The following is a 22,136-nucleotide window of genomic DNA, read 5'->3' on the forward strand; positions in this document are numbered from 1 at the left end:
TCTTTGGCATGATATAAGTTATTTAAAAAATAAATAAATAAATAAATAAATAAAGATGAGAAAGAAAGAAAATAATGACCAATTGAAGTTCTTAGCCTTTCCAACTCGAGCTATTAAGCCCTATGGAGTGTCTCTACACTTAACACCCTAAAGCCGTCTGGTTTGGGAGTTGTTGGCCTAACGCTTGCTACATGGGTTGGTTAGAAAGCTTAAAGGACTTAAACATTGCACGGTCATTCAAAAAATGTGTGTAATAAACATGGTTTGTTGGAATTCGTAGCCTTTCTAACTTGAGCTATTAAGCCCTAGGAGTGTCTTTACACTTAGCACCCTAAAGTCGTCTGGTTTGGGAGTTGTTGTCCTAACGCTCGCTACATAGGTTGGTTAGAAAGCTTAAAGGATTCCAGCATTGCACAACCATCTTATGTTTTACTTCTGAGTTACAATAAATTGTCAGCTTTGTTCTGTAATAAATTCATGCCTTAGGGACTTCATTTAAAAGGGAATTCAATGATTTGAAAACTTGTGCTTGGGAATTAGAAAAGAAAGTAAAAGCCACATGTTGAGAATCCAATTCACTTTCACTGAAGCTAGAGTTGATTTTCATTCAAGAGATGATAATTGAGTTATTTATATAGACTTTGATGTTGATGCATGTATGTGGAAATGTATTTAGCCAATTTTTGTATCAATGCTTCATATATGCAAGGTAGTTTTCCCAATGACCCCATCTCTAGTTTTTGTTTGTTTCAAGTTGTATTTGAGCTATGTATCTATTTTATTTTACCATGGTAGATATTTTTGTAGTAGCAGTCCCATGTTTGACATTCCATTGAGTTTTGCATTTTGGTTTTGCTAAGGGACTAGCAAAATGTAAGTTTGGGGGTGTGAGAAGCGCCGAATATTGTACATTCAAGTGCCCTAAATTGCATTAGTTAAGTTCTTTATTTGTGTATTTTATATAGATTATCTCCAATTGTATGTTTTTTGCACATTTTCAGGTTAAATTGCAAAAAGGAAGCAAAAATGATGCTTTGTGGAGTTTTGAATGCAAAGGCATAATGCTGAAGCTTGGCAGCAGTGGAAACTGACTTTTGTCGCCATTTTTGACCTAGCAAACTCAAGAACTGGACTTTCATCATAACATCAAAGATTTAGAGCTCTGAATTAGCTTTCTAAATCTTTAAACGGTTTGTCATTCGGAGCTCGGAGCAGAGAGTTATGGCCTTGTTACCAGAGGTGCATAGAACTGCCTGGCAGCAATGAAATTCTGCCTTGATCTTCATTTTCGACCAACCATCCTTGAGAATTGGATCTCCACCAAAACATGAAGTATTTAAAGCTCTGAATTAGCTCTCAAATCTTCAAACGGTTCGTCATTCAGAGTTCGGAGTGCAAAGTTATGGCCATTTCATCAAAGTAGGTATGGGTAGAGCAAGTGAAGCATGGAGCTTTTTACACTAAATTCGAGTGCTCGAGGCCTTGCTTCGAGTGCTCAAATTTTGGGCAGATTGTTGTTCGGGAATAGCCCATTTCAGCCACTTGCACTCTACATTTACCAACTTTGGATTTCCCTATTGATGAGGTGGTTGAGGATGTCTTTTGGGGGAGAGAGAGAGGCCTTATCTATAAAAGAGAAGAGAAGGGAGGCCACACAAATTCATTAAGCTTCATTTTGACAAGAGAGAGGAGAGAGAAGAGAGAGAGAAGGAAGTGTTCTTCAAGCTCCAAAGAGGGTGCACGAAAATGGAGATAAGGATGATGCTTCTTCCTTCTTCTAGCTCACCAATGGGCAACTAAACCTCATCTAGGGAGGTGATGAAACCCCTCCCTTGTAAGCATGTGTTAGTATAATTTATTTTTGGGAATTACAATGTATTTTTTATAGTCTTTCCATGATCAAGAGCCTCATTTTTGTTGTAATGAATGTTGAATGTTTATAAATGATTATTGTGAGTTATTCATCTTGTCTTGGATGGTTACTTTTCTTAATCATATTGCTTGCACTTCCATGGTGATAATGGAAGTTAGATCATGGAATGGTTTTAATGGCATGGAGTTGGAGAACCTAGATAGTTCATGGCTTAGGGTTTCCCTTTGATGGTCTATACTTGATTCTTAGCTTTATGTGCATTCACCATTTAAATTAGGGCTTGATAATCCTTGACTTAGTAAGCATGTTCTAAGCTACATTTTAGTTTAGGTAGTTGATCATGTGAACCTTTGATGGTTTATTTTTGCCTTTCTATTTAAATGAACTTCTTGAGGATATTATAGCAACCTAGTATTGTTATGTATCATGACTATCATATATGTTGTTTTTCCCTTAAATTAATCTTAACCTAGCATGTGTATAGGGATAGAGGTGGATTCATTTCCCTAGCCTTCTTTACTTGTACTTCACTCCCTTGAATTCTTGCAATTTATTGTTTTATGCACTTTTAATTTCCTAGCTTAAGTGACATCCAACAAAACCTCTATAAACCCTTCATCATTCTAAGAATGATTCTAGACATTTAGGTTATATTAGACTAGCGCAGTCCCAGTGGTTCGACTTACCCGACCAATAGCCCTATTTTACAATGATTCGTGCTATTGCGAAGGTTGATGTATGATTGACCAACCGATCAGAAGTATGTTGGTTATGACTATTAAGGGGACTTGTTGGGCTTTGTGAATCTAGGGTGGCATAGGCATTGACTAAAGTAATGCCAGTGCCGGGTGATCGATTGTTTGATGTGATTCAGTTCGTGGGTTGTAAGAGTCTGTTTTAGAGACTGGTTTGTCGAGGGGTGATCCCCATTTTGGAGAGTTACAAGAGTGTGCTATAGGTAATTGACTCTCGGTGAGTTGATTGCATAGCTCGGTTAATAAGTGGGTTTTTGGGTTGGCACGGTTGTCTAGAGAGTCTCAAGGTGGTGTATAGTGGTTTATTTTAGCTGTGTAATGTAGGATTGCATGATAAGACAGGTATTATGTAGTCATCAGTATGTTTGGTTGTTGCGGATGAAGTGATGGATGGTAGATACTGTGTTACTAAATAGATAATGTCTTGGAAGTTGAAAGTTGTAGACTGGAGTTGAATTTTACATTGCGTATGGCGTATGAGGATATAGTGGTTGTTGTTTAAGGATTCAAATAAATAGACTGACGATCGAGGTATGACGATTATAGGTTTAATCGGTAGCCCCATTTGACTTTTGTCAGGGTTCAAAGTGTTTTGAGGAACGATGAAGAGGGGAAGTAGTGATGTTGAACCTAGGGCATGAAGTTTTCTTGCTTAGGCATGTAGATTACTTTTGAAAGAGTGGATTAAGTGGTCGATTAAGCGTTAGTGATTGATTGCATTGTTAATGATTTTAAGGAGACAATTAGGTGTTGAGCATTTTGAGATTTGTGCTCATTTTATTTTGAGGATTTGTAGGCATGGCATTGCCATATGGAGGTTCATTCCTAGTAGTAAATTGTGACTGTTGTGGAAGGTATCGAGAGTAATGCTTATTCTTTTGTTATTATGGTGTCATAGGTTGAATTGCTTGTTGGTGACTTGGTGATTTGGTGAGATGAGAGGTTTAAGTTGTCATTTGAGGATGATGGTAGTAGAGGCGTTATGGCATGTTGTTTAGTATTGATGAGCAGAATGGTTTGGGATATAACTAGAGGATGGATTAGAGAGTATGAGTTGTTGTTGTATGTTGTCAGGTAAGTGAGAGGGGTTGTGCGTCTATCAAGGTGATGGTGGATAGCTTAGTCCTTAGAGCCAGTGAGAGCGGTGTTGCCATGTAGGCATCTTTTTCTTTTGAAGAGTTAATGGATTATTTTGACTGAGGTCACGGGTCTTGTGTGTATGGTGATCGATGCAGTGTCACCTGGTAAGGTGGAGATAGAATGGATGATAAAGTATCATTTTATGGCTAAGAAGTTGTCATTTGGGAGTGATGGGTTCCAGGTAGAATGGGATGCGGTGTCCAATGGGTTGTGATCATTTCTATTGCTGGTAAGCAGTAAGCAATTGGTGCTCTAATCTGATTGGTTTTGGTTAGCATGGGTGTTGAGGAGTAGTGTGTGTGAGGTTCTGGTCTTGATAGTGTGCGACGGTCCGTTAGTGGCGAGGTTGCTTAGAGTTGAGGTCGCAGTCATGTATGTGTTCCCAGTTGGTTCTTCTCCTTGTGTGTAAGGAGTTCAGTTCATCGCAGGTGAGATTGGGTGTCCATGATTGGACGATTGGTGTGTAACATGTGACAAGGTGTCAGGTGCATTGACGTGTGAGTCGTCAGTCTCTTGTGAGAGAGGGGTTTATTACCCTTTCCATTTATTCTAGTCCTGGTAAGGAGGTCATTTATCGCCAGTCTTGTTTTCCATTTAGGAGTTGTGCGCGTCTGTGGGTGGACGGACCTATGTGTGATTTGCTATGTTGTTAAGTTCATCGGTAAGGGTTTGGTTGATTTGGTCGACTCACTCCCACGAAGGGAGACAAAGTCATCAATTTTTAGTAGTGCATGTTTTGAGGGTGGTTTTGATGGCATGAGTTACCGAATAGGGATTATGTTTCTGGTGTTTGGTACTAGTAGAGATGGTTAGGGGATTTGTATTGAATAGCAGTTTGAGGACGATTAGTTGATGTGATGTGAGTTATATACTCAGAAGTTTTTATAGGCTTCTGATTCGAGCAGTGCCTTGGGGACAAGTGTCAATATTGTCTTAGAATTTTGTGATTAGAGAAAGTGAATGTACGATTCTATTAAGGAATAATAGGAATGATTGACTTTGGTTTTGAGATCTCAGGTATGAAATAGTTATATTGTGTGTTTTGACAAGGTAAGAATTGAATCAAGTAATGTTATGGAGTTGGTTACCAGGTATGGGTGTTAAGAGGAGATTAGAGATCTTTTATGCTAGTTGATGACTGTGGTATTTGGTGCCGTATTGCTTATTAGCTTTTTATGGTTGTTTGATTAAAGTATGATTGGGATTTTTAGAGCAGGTATATGACTGTATAGTTGTTGAGGTTACGTAGGACGATGAATTGATAGTGAGTGGATCTCATGGTTGTTTTGTGGACTGTGTAAAAATGTGTTTAAGGTTGGACCTGAGGACAGGAACGACGTCTGTGTTGAGACCTGATTGATGACAAGAATGGCCTAGCCAATCATTTCTCCTAAATCAATCCCTCTGTATCACGATGTTGGGTCAAAGGTCAATGATTGTTTCAATTTGTCAAGGATAATGAGGGCACAGTATTGCGCATTGTGTCGATGTGACAGTGTGGATTTGGATGGTTTGTTTTGGGTGACGAAGTGTGTTAGGTAGTACCAAGTGTCTGGTAAAGGGTTTGCGGTATGATCATTGATTATTGAAGATCTTGTTTTAAGGATTTGGGTTATAGGTATAGGATTGTACGTTTTATTGCTCTTGTGACTCATGATTATGCAGTCGTTAGGAGATTTGTTGTTTAGTCATCTTAAGGATGATAAGTTTGGTGATTGCTGCTTGGTGTGGTTGGTAGTCGTTGTACGGGTATGTAATGGTGTTATTAAGTGTTAGGTAGTAAGTGTTCGGTCTGACAAAGATGTGTAGATTAAAGTTGAGCTTGATTATGAGATGGATGGGGTTCTTTGTGTGGAGTTTTGTGTGTCCTTCTAGGGAAGAGTTGAGATTAGATATTGTCATTTTCGGTGGTCTAGAGACCATTCTTCTTTCGGGCTTCGGAGTCTTGCATAGCAGTGTAGAGTGGACTAATGTCCGTTGAGAGTTGGATGTAGGGCCTAGTTGGTCTCGTGTTCTGATGTTGTAAGTAAGGAGTACTCTCATAGGGTGGTAAGTATTGTGTTTTTGTAGCAGTGGTGTGTGATTGCCTGGTGACGTCCGGTATCAAAGACAATAATGTTGGTGAGTTCATAGTTTTGAGGTTTTGTGAGGTGTTCTTGGGAAGGTGTGTGGTTGTAGGCCTCCTTCTTTAAGGAAGGTAGATTTCGAGGATAAAATCTTTTAAGGAGGGTAGATTGCAATGTTTATGGAAAGAAAGAAAAAAAAAAAAAAAGTTGGATATTTTGCATGGTGGTGGGACCCACTTCCCACTCACCTTTGAATTAGTAGATAAGAGACCAATTTGTGGTCTCATTCTCCCCCGGCAGTCTCTCTCTCCCCTTGCTTTTCTTTTTCTTTTTCTTTTCTTCTTCAATTTTAAGGTTGGATTAAGCCTAGAAATTATGGGAATTTGATGGCACTTCCTTGAAGAAAGTTAGAGAGCATGTTGAGATCTTCATTTTGATAGGAATAATTCACACTTTTGGGCACCCTAGGAAGTTTGAATTCTAGGGCTTGGATTAGGCAAAATTGGGGGTTTTGCATCCTATGAGATAGGGGTGCACTAATTCACAATTTCTTAGATTTCTTGTAAATTTTTTCCTTTAATTTTACTCTAAGCATGCTTAATTTTAATTATCTTGATTATGTTTGTTGTGGTTGTTGGTATATAAGGTGATAAAGGCATGTTATATGTTAAGTGAGCTTATGAATATGATTAAATCCTTGTGGTGAATAAACATGCTTAGTGTTGATGTATTATATGCCCTATGATTTTTAAATTGCTATGAGAAGTGATATTGAAGTTATGAAAATAAATGATTTTATTTTATGCCTTATGTAATTAAGTTGTTTGATTTGCGAATTGAAAGTATGTAAAATGTCATGATTTAGAAATATGATAATGTGATATTGTGTGGAAATTCATGTTTTAAACATGCCTAAATGATGTGCATGATATGTACGAAATTTTTATATTGTCATAGCATTGAAGGAATTGCATAATTCATGCATTGCCATTGGGAAAGTAAAGCGAAAAGTTTGTTTTAAAAACAAATGAAAGTATTTTTTTGGGAAAAGTTTTTGAAAAGTGTTTGTGAAAATTGGACGCCTAGGAGGCGCCTAGTGGTCCGTGGTATTAATGTAGTCTAGAGATTGAGCTAACTAGGCCGGATGCGACGCCTTGGAGGTGCCTTGTGGTCGTGGATAATTAGTCAATCCTCCATTCGTGACGCCTTGGAGGTGCCTTGGGTCGGATTGCACTAATGGTTTGGAAGTTGAAACGGTAATGTTTCAGAAAATAGGGAGTGACATGGGCATTGCATTGCACTTCATTGGCATACATGGTATAATTGTGACTTGAATGGCAATTGTAGTTATATTTGACGTTGTGGTTATGGATTATATCCCCGATATAGTATGATCCCATTCTCTTGATTTCTATTCTATACGTGGATTCACGAGGTCATAAGAAGTGTGTCTTAGGCACCTCCTACTGAGTTTTATGCTCATCCCATTATTTTAACATTTTTCAAGTTTGGGAAAAGAATGGGTGGGCAACAACGCATCGTAAATAAAGACTGGACTAGAACTCTTATTTTGTTATATTTTGTATAGAAATATTATCATGTACCTTTTATAAAAATTAAGTGTAACTTGTATAGTGTCGTAATGGTAGAATTTGTGTAAAGAAATATACTTCATGGATTGTACTTTAGTTAAAGTGATTCCTTGTTTGGATGAGATGGAGGAACGGGACATTATATATATATATATGTGTTGATTTTGGGGACGTTGTATATTATTACATTGTGCATTGGGACAAAATAGATTAGTTTTAAGCACAGTGAGGCCATTACATTTTTTTTTGTATTTGAACAGGTTGTAGAGGGATTTTTCGAATGTAGGTCATGTCGAAATTTTATTTATTTTATTATTATTATTATTATTATTATATTTTTGGTATCATTTTAGGTCATTACATTAGTCTTCTAGGTTTATTCATGTCTCTAGGGAAAATCAATTCTATATTTTGAGAAGGTCTTTTAGAGAGAGAAAATTCAGAAAATCAAATCTGATTGTTCTGAATTTATTTATGAGAGCATACACAAATATTCATGAGTTATTTAGTAGTGTTGTTCTCTATCTCATCAGAATTAGAGCTATATTAAAGATTCAGAGATTTCGACTGAAGAGCAGGATTTAATTCTTTTACATCAGGTTCAGATCTTGAAGAACTAAAGTAAAAGCGATCACACTTTGAAAAGGTTGGAGCATTCGAGGAATGTTGTCTGATTTACATGCTACTCTTCTACATATATCAAGCATAAGCCTGGGGTCAAGTTACTGTTGGACGGAGAGTCGCAAAGTTAGAGGATTATCAACAATTGGTATTTGGTAGAACGATAGGGTATGAGCTAGAGTCAAAGTTTGGTGTACTTTGTTTCAAACATAGTGGTTCGGTTTACTTTGGGCTAAATAGTTCACGAGGTTTTTCCTATGCAAACAGTTGACATATTTTACTAACTGGGGTTTCCTCGCTAAAAATCCTGGTGCAATCTTTCTAAACTTTTACTTGCTTAATTTACTTGATAGTATTTATATTTGTGATTGTAGATGTTTAAATTGGTTATATAATTTAACCAATCATAAATTGAGCAAGTTGACCTAATAATCAGATCTAGGTCATTAAAGGAGTTAATCGTAATTAAAATCAAATAACTATTTCCAGACCCCGCGTAACTCTATTTTCACAAAAATTGACTATCAGAGAAGAAAAAGAACATAAAACTCCTTTGTGAGTACAATTTGCCTTGGTGAAAGGACTTTAATAATGAATGAATTGTAATGTTCATGACAATAGTCTAAGAAAGGAAGGAGAGAGAAATAGAGAGAGAAAGAAGATAAAGAGAGACTGAGAGTAGAAAAATTACCAAAGAGAGGAAGTTGAATTAGAAAGGGAAATATTGACAAGCATAATTACATTAAAATAAGAATTCTGAGGCTACTGAACCTCTTACAAAGAATGCTTCTACAATTACTTATAAAAGAATGCAGTCAACCAACTCATATACTTAAGCACTCTAATTACATCATGAATAGGATAACCATCTACATATCTAATTGAAACCACCTCAAAGATAACAATTGGCATTATAATCCTTATCTAACAGCTAAGTTAAATATCTTTATCCATACCACCTTTGCATGTAGTTTCACACAATCCACTGCAATGGTTGCCAAATTACTTTCCAAACAATTTATTCCACCACTGCCCAAACATTTTGCCAAAATGGGTGCCAACACAAGGTTACCCACATAAAATTGTTGGTTTTGATCCTTTCCCTCTGCTAATGATTTTTACCAAATGAAACTGTAAGATACTTCATGCCAACCTCTTTTTAGGCAGTCTCAAGATAATAATTCAATTGAACAACAAAAAATCAAGGGCATACGAAACATAGAAATTCGATTATTTCTTTCTCCCAAATTCACTTTTATACACATCACGTGGATTTCGTTAGGATGACCCTCTTGATGATCTTCATAACCAAACTTAAACAAGGTTCATATTGAACAGAAGAATTATCCAATAGTGAGTGAGGTTTAGCTAATCTTAAGGCCCATGACTCAATTCTAGCTAACAAAACCTTATTTGATTCTGGTTGCAACTCACTGGTAGCTTTTCTGAGTGGCTTGGTTGATTAATTTGAAAATAAAATAGGGTGAATTTCTCTTTCAACTCGAACATAAATAAAAGATGGAATTCAGTTTCAGTGGATTTGATTCCTTATTTGATTCTTTTATTTAAAAATTAAGTATTCAAGAACTTATACAAATGAATCCTCCCAACCTAAAACAGGTATCATCCAACCCTAATCCCTTTCACACAACTTAAGTCGGATTCAGTCAAAAGTAAGTCGGATTCCTCTCCCTTGAAGTTTTTCATGCTAATCCCCTAAATTTCTTATTTCTTCACTCCAAATTTGTGGTGGGTTTTTCTAATCGAATCAAATTTATAAATAACTAGTCCGATGAATATGATAGAGGCATAGAGTATAAGTATCTGTTGTTAGGGACTTTAACTAAATAGCCAAAAAATATATATTTAAAAAGGTATACCTCTTGTGTTATAAATTGAGATCCAAATTAAACCAACTAATTTTTTATTTTATTTTAAACACAATTAGATAGAGGATCTGCTTTTTAGGCTCCCTATTTTAAGATATTCTTTGGTACCTATTTGATTTTCCTCGATTCATATCATGACCAAATATTCTATATTCCCTCATACAATTCTTTCATCAACTTCTATCTTGAGATAGGTTTACCTTTTTAGCAAACTTAATTCCTCAAGTAGGCATATCAAATTATTGGTTTAGATCCTTTCCCTCCACTAATGATGTTTATCAAACCAAACTATAAGATGGTTCATGTCAACACATTAATAATTGAACTGAACAACGAAAAATCAAGGCCATGCGTAACATAGAAATTTGATTATTGCTTTCTTCCAAATTAGCTTTTTTATGCTATAGAATACTGAAGGCCCATGACTTGATTATTGTTAACAAAGTCGAACCTTATCATTTATTAACTAATTAACCTTTTGATTACAATTTGTATTTTGAAATCTTATTCTACTCTCAAAACTTTCATAAATTCCTACTCCTAGATGCTTACAACAATTGAGAGAGAGTAAGAGAGTTCAAAACTAAGCTAGAACATATACAGTACTATTAAATGAGTGTAGCAAACTATATTACAAGGAAGCGTAGCAAAAGACTACAAGTCCAGCTAAAAGATGAGTTTTTTACTACAAGAGGAGCATATTTAACTATATATTTGAAGTACTAACTAAAGAGAGCTGATTAAACCATATAATGAGACTGTCATATTTCAAGGTAATCGCCCCGTTATACAATTTTGCAGCCTTGTAGTCGAAACCAGTGTCTTCCATCAAAGGAACTTTAGTTCCCTCATGACCATAGGGCTGCTTTGTTGTTGTTGTTGTTGCGATATTGTTATAGTATTGTTGAGATCCTTTAGGAGCCGATGGCCTCCCCTTTCGTCCATAGTATGCCTCCAGTTGAGCAAAGTCTTCCAACCCAGGAGATTCTTTAGAATAAGCAGAAGGCCAACCCTTAAAGTCCACAACAGTGTCTTCCATCAAAGGAACTTTGGTCCGCTCATCTCCGTAGGGCTGCATAGTTGTTCTTTCAGAAGGCCTCCCCTTTCGTCCATAGGATGCGTCCAGTTGAGCAAAGCCTTCCAACCCAATCTTCACAAGGTCTGGCTGAGGTGCCATGTCTGAATAAGAACAGATCGAAGAAATGTAATTTTGTCTTGGTTTTTCGATAATAAGGCCACAAGGGTAGAACCCTATATATAGAACCAAGAAAGGCCTCTAACTTCCCACTATATGGTGACTGGTGATTCCTTCTAGATATTAAGGGACTCATTTTACAGTTGAAGCCTTAAAGGCTAGTGGAAGGTCATTATGAGTGCCTTTCATGCAAAGCATAACAGAATTGTGTAGGACTAATATTGTCTTCTTTTTGTTTAGAGTGTCTGGATAAATAATAAAAGGAAAAAAAAAAAAGTGCAGATATTTATCTGGTTACCTTTCCGTGGATCTTGCATGGATTAGATGCTTAGGGACTCTTTTTTGGTTTCAGTTATTCAAACTGCTTTAGAAGATTGCTAGGAATCCCTTATCCTTAAGAATAAGATTGCTTTTGCAATTTTTGACTGCTTTAATTAGGTATTGAATTATATGTCCCAATAATTTCAAGAATTTCATATAAATTGCTTTGGACTTTGAATAGTGTTGAAATATTATTATTATTATTATTATTATTATTATTATTATTATTTGTAGTAGCTGTTTTCAACCGTTTCTTTGGTGTTTTATGTAAGATCCCTATAATCATGAGAGCACGAAATGGTTAGGCAAGTGCTGGTGTGGTAGGATAAGATGGTTATTACCTTTCTTCTAGCAGAAGGAGAACCATATCCCTGGTTCTTTCATCTAAATAATTGAGATCACAAACAGTTTCAGATATAGAAACATGAGTGATGGTTCAAATATTGTAAACATGCATATTGAAGTAAAAATAGGAAAAGTAATGACAGTGTTTGGGGAGATTTTGGATTCCAAATTTCAGGAATAAATTTTGGTGAAAGAAATTGAAGAGAAAAAAATTGAGTTTGGCGAGTGCATTTTGACGAGTTTCTTTAGATATACTGACATAATTTGAAATTTACAATTTTATCCTCAATAATCATTCTCATTAACTTTTGCATAGTTTCTCTCCAAATTTATTTATTTATTTATTTTTATATTTTTATTATTATTTTTTTTAATCAGTAAGCTTTTTAGTTTCTCTTATATGGCTCAAAACATATTATGGATCTTGAATTGATTTTCGTTCGAAAATAAAAAGAATTCAAAGTTACACCTTCTCTAATTGTTTAACCAATGATGGTTAGTAAAGTATCAGAACTAAAAATCGTGAGTTCAAACCTCAAACTTCAAAATTGCCTTGATAATAAAAATTGAAATAATCTGTTGGAGCAAATAAATATCTAGGCAAGGGTTCAGTCGTAATAGAAGGGGATATATTCCTTACAATTTAGCCCAAATAATTGAGATTACAACTATGGAGTTTCAGATAACGATTGTGAAAACAGATGCCAGTTTTGGAAAAGCTAATACCAATTTGCATCTTTTCCTTTAAAGCATAAAGCTCTAGGAGCTTGAGGTGACCAAACATTCCTAAATAAAATATTGACTTAGTACTAGCTAAACCAGTCTCTAAAGATTCCTAAATAAAATATTGCTTTTGCAATCTTGAGTTTTGAAAGCAGTGCTCATTCTTCTTTGTGTAGACAAGGTCCTAGAACGAAGCCTTGATTTATGCTTTAGAAAAACTGCATATTTTTTTGCCCTTTTCTGAAAAATTCGTATGAAAATTTGAATGGTAGTCACCACTCACCTATAGGGATTCTGGAAAATGTTAGACTTGTATGCCGAAGTAAATATTTATTTATCTGTTGGTTTATTTAGTTACAAATTTCATTATTGTTAACGATGATGTATAGTATTTAGTTTAGTACTCCAATTTTCAACCAATAACAAAAATGTTTTTGCTTTAGTTCGATTAGGATTGGACAAACGTAGTAATTAACAACACATTATTGGAGAGAGAGTAACCAGTAAAGTAAAAAAGGGACCACTTCAACTAAGCTAGAACGTATATATTACTTCTATTAGTCAACAGCAGCAAACCATAATACAAGCATAGCAAAACACCACAAATCCAAGGGTAGCAAACTGCATTACAAAGGAAACATAGCAAAAGACCACAAGTCCAGGTAAAAGATATAAGAGCTTTTCACTACATATTAAAGTACCAACTAAAGAGAGCTTATTAAGCCATACGAAGTGGCTTTCTCTTGCGATATTCCACGACAAGTGCCCCGCCATACAATTTTGGTGCCTCGTGGTCCACAACAGTGTTTTCCATCAAGGGTTGCTTTGTTGTTGTTGTTGTCGTGATATTGTTACGGTATTGTTGAGATCCTTTAGGAACAGAAGGCCTCCCCTTTCGTCCGTAGCACGCCTCCAGTATTGCAAAGCCCTCCAACCCAATCTTCACAAGGTATGGCTGAGGTGCCATTTCAGAAGAAATGTAGAGTAGACAAAGCAACTTAGACTTGGTTTTGGATACTAAGACTATAGGGAAAAACCCCTTTATATAGAATCAAGAAAGCCCTCTAGCTAGCTAGCATTCCACTATATGGTGACTAGTGATTCCTTCTAGATGATTAGGGACTGATCATTTTAGAGTTAAAGGCAATGGAAGGTCATTAATAGTGGCCCTCCATGCAAATCAAAACAGGTTTGTTTAGGAATAGTATTATCTTTTGTTTAGAGTGTCTAAGGACTTTTTATTTTTTTTTATTTTTTGGAGATTTGCCCCTACTAATTAATGGGATCCATGTTGAAAGTACAAAGAATTTCCCCTTTTACAGAGAGAGAACTTCTTCACTCCAATTGCCTTTTTCCCTCTCGATTTCCCTTATTTATAGACGGTTACAACCTCCTTTGGCCTGGGCCTTATCTACTTCCCTTTGCCTGGACTCAACTTCCCTCATTTTAACATGGGCTTCTGAAATGACTTTATGGACCTGGGCCCATCCCACGCGAACTTGCTCCATCCCGTTTGTCCACACCCGACCCATCCTCTGCAATGCGGATCACACCAAACCCGGGTCATTTCGGTGTCCTCATTTGCCCCCAATAATCTCTTTCCTCATTAATGAGGGTGAGATTATTGAAAGGACATGATCTTGGTCTGACGGCTTGGAGCAATGACTCGAGGAATCGAACGGCTGGCACAAAAACCCAAGTTTCGAGATCTGCAGCGCCACTTTTTGCCTTGACCTTTTGAGTTCCATGTCGCCTTTACTTCTCCTCTTTATAAATTCTGGTCTTTCAACCTTCAACCTTCCTCTTACCTCTTGCTTCTACTCTCTGTTGCTTTCCTGCATATTCCGGCGATCCTTTTCAATTTCTCCTGCAAGTCCTTCCTTTTCAATTTTTAGCTACTGTGCCATTGCTGAGTTCATCACAAACTTTCAAGGTTAGTTTTTTTTTTTTTAAATCTCTCCTTAAAAGACGCCTTTACTACCTAGGACTCTTTCCCTTATTTATGGCTTCTCCTAACCTGAACGCCATTCGATCCAAGAATCACATTCCTCGCGACGTTTCTCTCAGAGTCTACCCAATAAACTTAGACGAGAGATCTGGTGAGGGTCTTCTTCCTGGGGAAGTTTTATTCTCCGCCGTTCAGTTGAACATCATTAGGTTCCCCTTACACCCATTCTTTTGTTATGCTTTCAACAAATTGGGGCTCTGCCCCCTACAAGTTAACCCAAACTTAATTAGGGTAATTTCAGTCCTCCTACTCTTGAATCATGATAGGGGTCTCAATCTTGACATTATTGACCTTCTCCTCTGCTATCGGATTAACAAGATTTCACAAAATGATTTGTACTATCACTTCTTTCCTATTGACAAACAGTCGATCTGCACTAATAAAAACTCATTTGAAAAAGGTTGGAGACGAAATTTAATCGTGGTTGGTGGGAATTGGCAGACTTCGCTCGGCCAATCCTTCACTGTCCCTTCTTCTTTTGGAGCATGTTCTGTCTCTGGCTACAAAAAGCTGAAAACACATCCTACCGAATGCCACTGTGAAAGTTGTCTTCCCCGTTTTTGCACTTTTCTTTGTAGATGCCTTCAAATTCCCCATGATGAACTAGTTTATAGCGTCTGCAGGGCTAGGCTAGATACCTTGCAAGAAAGTGTGCTGAACGATGTCCCTTCAGCTACTGGTTTGCTTACATCTGATAATCTCTCTGACATCTCTCTTTTAGGGTCTACAATGGAGAACATTCAGATCCCATTGTTCAGCAGGAGGAGGCGTCCTGCTCCCACCCTTTCTAACGCTCCTGCTATCACATCATCATCACCTACACCTGCTTCCACATCATCTTTCTTTGCTGTCTCTGCCCCAGAGCAAGTTGCGATTGCCCTAGAGCAAGTTGCGATTGCCCCAGCTGTGATTCAAGTCTCAAACCATTCTGCTGATGCGCCCTCTGAGCTCACCCATGCTGAGAACCCTATTATGGGCCATACTGTTGAGATCCGTCCTGCTGCCCCCGTCATTATGCCTTCAAACATCTTGTCTGACACTTCCTCAGAGAGCACTCAGGATGCTGGAAATTCTGAAGACAATGGGGGGCCAGCTAATGCTGGTCTGTCAGAAAAGAGTTTAGGAAAAAGGCCAATGCATGAGGGCGGTCATGATCAGAGTGATATCCTACCGACCCAAAGGATCAGGACGGCTTCCTTCAGGGTTACTGAACCATCGCCCCCTGCCCGGTTCTTCATTCCTGAAGGCGAGTCGGCCAGAACCTCTGGTCCAATTCCATTCGTTCTTCCATGGCGACCTTTGCTCAGCCGTGAAGATGGATCAACCATTGGCCCCACTGACTCAATATACAAGGACCCCCTCACCTCATTTGCTTTCTACAAGGGTTTCTGGACCCCCAAAGACCTTGAAATCTAGAACAAACTATCCTTTGGTGAGATGTTCCAACGGTTCCCAACCGCTGCTATGGAGGTGACTCTTCTTTCTACTAAAATGTGTTCCTTTTCTATTATGACTCCTTAGTAGTTAGTCTGACCTAAATTTCTTTTTCTTCATGCAGACTTTATTCGGGATGTTCACTTTTCAAAAAACAATTGAAACTCTGAACAAAAAGCTTAAATCCCTCTCTGTGGGCCTTAAAAGGTCTATTGTAGTAGAGAATCTTCTTGAGGCTAGAGTTGCTGAGCTTGAGTCTAAGCTTAGGGAGTCAGAGAAGGGAGTTGTTGACTTAAAGGCAGAGAGAGACGATCTGGCAAACGAGAGGGATTCCCTAAGAGTTGAACGGGATTCCTTGAAGACCAAACGGGATTCTCTTCATGATAAAGTTGATATCTTGAAAACTGAGAAGAGTGTGGCTCTGACAGAAAGGGACTCTCTCAAAGCCGAAAAGGGAGACCTTCAGCGCTCATTCATTGCTGAACAGTTGTCTCATGCGAACTCCCAGGAAAAACTCCTAAACGAACGGTCTTCCCTGATGAACATGATCGGTAGAGTTGAAGGGGGTATGAAAGCTCTCCTTGCTCGCTTTACCAGGACCAGTGCCATCCGGTATGCTGAAGGGTACAGAGACGGTTTTGTTGACCGTTCTCCCCCTGAAGGTGAATCAAGCTCTTGTGCTGGTCCTGATGAACTGGATGCTTCTCTGGACATCCACCCCCAAATAATTATCAAAATCCACCATGCGACCCGGCTGAAAATATTTTTATTGAGTGCATAGAGGTCACATCCTTAGGAATTGTCCCACCCTTTCATCCCCTGAACATTCTTCCCCTTTCTACCATTGTGCCCTCTTCCTTAGTTACTGCCGACAGACCTATGCCTGCCGTGAGGGTGATTCATCTTGACTCCCCTTCTAAGGATGATAGGGCAGATGAGAATGGAGAAGATCTCAATGGTCCAGAGGAAGATGGTGGCGAGAATGACAAGTTGCAGCCTGGAGAAGATCATCAAAACTGACACCCAGTAGCAGTTTTTTTTTTTTTTTCCTCTCTTTTTTTAAAAAAAAAATCTGCATGTATCGTACTATGTACCTTGGGGCATTTTTGGTAATGAATGATAATGCTTTTGCTTAGCATCACTTTCCTCCTTTGAGTTTTCTATTTCCAGCTTTACAGTGTACTTTCACAAGTGGTTAACGTTCGGCCATGTCACCATTCTGTCCTTTTCTTACTTATTTTTGAGTAAGTGTTTGGCGTTCGGCTTTAAGTGCCAACTGCCACTAACTTGCTGAATGCCTAGCGCTCGGCTTGAACGCCTCTTGCCACTTGGCTTTTTTCTTTTTTTTTTTTTTTTTTTTTTTTTTTTTTTTTTTTAAGCAAATGTTTGGCGTTCGGCCTTAAGTGCCAGCTGCCACTAACTTGTTGAATGCCTAGCGCTTGGCTTGAACGCCTCTTGCCACTTGGCTTTATTTTTTGAGCAAGTGTTTGGCGTTCGGCTTTAAGTGCCAGCTGCCACTAACTTTGCTGAATGCCTGGCACTTGGCTTGAATGCCTCTTGCCACTTGGCTTTATTTTTTGAGCAAGTGTTTGGCGTTCGGCTTTAAGTGCCAGCTGCCACTAATTTGCTGAATGCCTGGCACTCGGCTTGAACGCCTCTTGCCACTTGGCTTTATTTTTTGAGCAAGTGTTTGGCGTTCGGCTTTAAGTGCCAGCTGCCACTAACTTGCTGAATGCATGGCGCTCGGCTTGAACGCCTCTTGCCACTTGGCTTTATTTTTTGAGCAAGTGTTTGGCGTTCGGCTTTAAGTGCCAGCTGCCACTAACTTTGCTGAATGGGAAGAGTGTAAATTAAATTTTTAGCAAAGAAGAGATTTTTTATAAAGCTTGGAAATTTCGTACACTTGCAAGCATGCAATTTAGAGCGTACATATTGCTTGAAATTAAACTCTACTTTTACTGGTAATACTTTTTCAGAGACGTAGCATTCCATGGCTTATTGACCACCCTTTCTGTCATAGTTTCTAGGACGTATGCCCCCTTCCCTTTGACCTCTGCTATTCTGTATGGACCTTCCCATGGGGAGAACATCTTTTTTGACTATTCCCACCTTCCTTTTCAGAACTAGATCGCCAAGAGCGAAACCCCTGTGCCTCACCTTCTTATTATGACTATTCACAAGCATCTGTTGATAAGAGGTAAGCTTCACTACAGCCACATCCCTTTTTTCCTCCAGCAAATCAAGATTGAACCTCAGCATTCTATCATTCTGCTCTTTATCCCACGCCAAGCTCCTTACAGTTGGAACCAAATGCTAGACTGGTATCACCGCCTCGGTGCCATAGGTCATGGCGAATGGGCTCTCTCCAGTTGGCCGTCTTGGGGTTGTTCTGTAAGCCCACAAGACGTTCGGTAGCTCATCTAACCATTTGCCTTTTTCATTCTCCAGCTTTTTCTTAATACAAGCAAATATTGTCCTGTTTGTGATTTCGGCTTGACCATTAGCCTGGGGATGACTGACTGCTGCTAACTTCTGGTTGATTCCATATTCTTCCAGCAGCTCTTTCACCTGCTTGCTATCGAGGTTGGTTCCATTATCCATGACGATTGACCTTGGTACGCCAAATGACAGATAATATTATTCCAGATGAAGTGTCTTACTTGAGTTTGGGTGACACTAGGGTACGGCTCTGCTTCTACCCATTTGGTGAAGTAATCAGTAGCTAGCAGAACGTACTTATTCTGCAATCTTACAGTCGGCAAAGGGCCAACCACGTCCATCCTCCACTGCGCGAAAGGCCATGGGGTGGCCATTACGTGCAGGTTTTCAGGTGGTTGATGTATCAATGACCCGAACCTCTGGGATTTATCGCATCTTCTAGAGAATTCTTCTGCATCTCATGCCATGTTTGGCCAGAAGTACCCCTGTGTCATTGCTTTGTGTGCTAAAGATCTTCCTCCTGAATGATTTCCGTATACTCATGAATGGTTCGCATTATCTGTCTAGCTTCTGCAGGGGTAGCACACTTCAAATATGGACTCGAGAAGGAGCGTCTATACAACTGATCATGCACAATGGCATACTTTACTACATTAGACCTAATTTTTCTTGCCTCGTCTTCACGCTTGGGGAGTGCATCATTACGTATATAAGCCATGATTGGATCAATCAAGCTCGGCTCATATAGTATAACATTAACATGTTGAGTGCTCGGATTAGGCAGCTCTTCAAAAATGGAAGGTTAGATCAGTATGTCTACCAGGATGACCCTAGCTAAAGTATCTCCTGAACTGGATGCACTACAAGCCAAGCGGTCAGCATCTTCGTTATACTCTCTCGGCAATTGGATAAACCTAATCTGATCAAAGGCTTTCGCCTCACGCAGAACCGCAGTTTGGTATGCTTCCATGGTCTTATCCTTGGCCCCATAGTCCCCATTGACTTGTCGAATAACTAGTTGTGAATCACTATAAGCAATCAGATTCTTGATCTTCAGTTCTTTAGCCAACTTCAGCCTAACTATCAACGCCTCGTATTCTGCTTCATTGTTGGTTGCGTTGAACTCTAGTCTTATCACTTGGCTCAGCGTGGTTCCTTCCGGTGTTTGCAATTGAATTCCAATCCCGGCCCCCATTTGATTCGAGGAGCCGTCCACGAAGAGCTTCCACTAGGAACAATTATAATCCTCCACAACATCTTCAGCATCACAGTCAAGTAGGAAATCCGCTACCACTTGACCTTTGATTGCCGTCCTGGGCTTGTATGCGATATCAAATGAACTCAATTCAATGGCCCACTTGGTCATTCTCCTCGATAGGTCTGGTTTGTGCAAGATCATTCTCAAAGGGAAAGTTGTTAAAACGACGATTGGATGAGATTCAAGATAATGTCTAAGCTACCTTTTCGCGTTGACCAGCGACAAGATCATTCGTTCGGCCCTAGAGTACCTTCGTTCCATTTCAGACATTGTTTTGCTAACATAAAACACCGGGAACTGCTTACCCTCTTTGCAACGGATCAGAACGGCACTAGTTGCTATACTAGATACCCCGAGATATAGAAAGAGTTTCTTATTCGGTTCTGGAGCAGACAGAACTGGAGGATTACGCATGTACTCCTTCAGGCTGGTTAGCGCCTACCGTTGCTCATCCCCCCAGGTTTATTTTCTGTGCCCTCGAATTGTATCAAAGAAAGGTTTACAGCGGTCTGAAAGCTTGGAAATAAATCGGCTCAGTGCAGCTATCCGGCCTGTGAGTGCCTGTACCTCCTTAATTGTCTTTGGCTCTGCATTTCTGATCAAAGCTTCTGCCTGCGCTGGGTTGACCTCAATTCCTCTATGATTGACCACATGTCCCAGGAATTGACCGGAGCTTACGCCGAATGAACATTTGGCCGGATTAAGCTTCATCCCATACTGGCGCAACACACCGAACACATCTTGCAGGTGTGCTAAATGATCGCTCTTCTTCTTACTCTTGACCACCATATCATCAATATAAGCCTCGACAGTGCTTCCCATTTGGCCCTTAAAAATCTTGCTGATCAGCCTCTGATAAGTAGCTCCAGCGTTTTTTAATCCGAATGGCATGACTTTGTAGCAATAAGTCCCTCGTTCAGTAACAAATGAAGTTTTTTCTTCATCAACTGGGTCTATATGAATTTGATTTTAACCAGAATAAGCATCTAGGAAGGTTAACTGCTCATATCCTGTGGTGGCATCTACCATTTGATCGATCCTGGGTAATGGGAAACTATCCTTTGGGCAGGCATTATTCAGGTTAGTGAAGTCGATGCATACTCTCCATTTCCTATTCTTCTTCTGCACTACAACAACGTTAGAGAGCCACGCCGGGTACTGAACTTCTTTGATGAATCCGGCTTTGAACAGCCGATTAACCTCCTTAGCTATAATCTGATTTCGTTCTGGAGTAAATCTTCTTTGCTTCTGCTTCACTGGCTTTGCATTCGGATCCACATTGAGGGAATGGCAGGATACAACAGGATTTATCCCTGGCATATCTGAATGGCTCCATGTGAATACATCCGCATTCCGAATCAAGAAATTAGTCAACTCTAGTCTCTCTTCTTCAGTGAGTCTGGTTCCCACCCTTGTTGTTCAGTCTGGTTTCTCATGGTCAATCTTCACTTCATGAAGGGGTTCTGTGGTCAGAACTGGTGGCTCATCCTCCCCATCCTTGCTGGGAGGAGGGTTCTGTAATTGCTATTTTGGACTGGCTGAATGGATGGGATTTTTTCCTTTTCCAGCAGATTTCAAAGTTACTGAATAACATTCTTTAGCCGCAACCTGGTCCCCGTGTATATCTATTACCTTGGTCCCATCCGGACCCAAACATCGCATCACTTGATGCAAGGTTGTCGGGACGCCCTGAATTCTGTGAATCCATCCTCTGCCCATCAAGAGGTTGTAGGATGGATGAATTTCCACGACCACAAAACTTTCAGTCAAAACTCGCTCAACGGCTTGTACTGTCAATTCCACCATTCCAATGGGTTCCACTCGCTTCCCATCAAATCCGAGCAACGGATTTCCTGTGGGTTTGAGTTTTTCGGGTTCGATCTCCAGTCAGTCGAACGTCACCCTGGGCATGACATTCGTACTACTTCCTGGATCAATCAAAACTCTCCGAACCAGGCATTTTGCAATCGTCAGACTGATGACTAGTGGATCTTCATGAGGAATCTGAATGCGTAGCAGGTCCATTTTATCAAACTTTATCGATGTGGACGCGTTCTGCTGGTGCAAAGCATGCACACTGCCAATTCTTCTTTTCAGCTGGGCCAGGCGTAACCTCGTTTTGAGCAACTCTTCTGACTCCGTAGTTTGTTTAGGCCGGCCATGAATTGCGTTTATAATCCGGACGGGATGAGAGTTGTGTTGGTTCGGCCTCTGGTTCCGCTTGATTTACTCAGTCGGGAGGTTATGCTCTTGCCCCAGACCTTGAACATAGCTTGCAAATTCCCCCTTTGCGATTAGCATCTCTACATGCCTCCTTAGGTTCCTGCATTCGTTAGTCTGATGCCCAAAATCACTATAGAAAGCACAATGTTTAGTCTGATCCCTCTGTTCAAGAGGTTACCTGATTGGCAGAGGAGGATGAAACTTATCTTTATTCTCCTGATATAGCCTTGCTAAGGTGACTCTGAGTGGAGTGA

The sequence above is a fragment of the Cornus florida genome, unplaced genomic scaffold (assembly GCF_030987335.1).
Source record: "Cornus florida cultivar Cherokee Brave unplaced genomic scaffold, ASM3098733v1 CherokeeBrave_3.0.0_Hap2_Chr01, whole genome shotgun sequence".
Lineage (NCBI taxonomy): Eukaryota > Viridiplantae > Streptophyta > Magnoliopsida > Cornales > Cornaceae > Cornus > Cornus florida.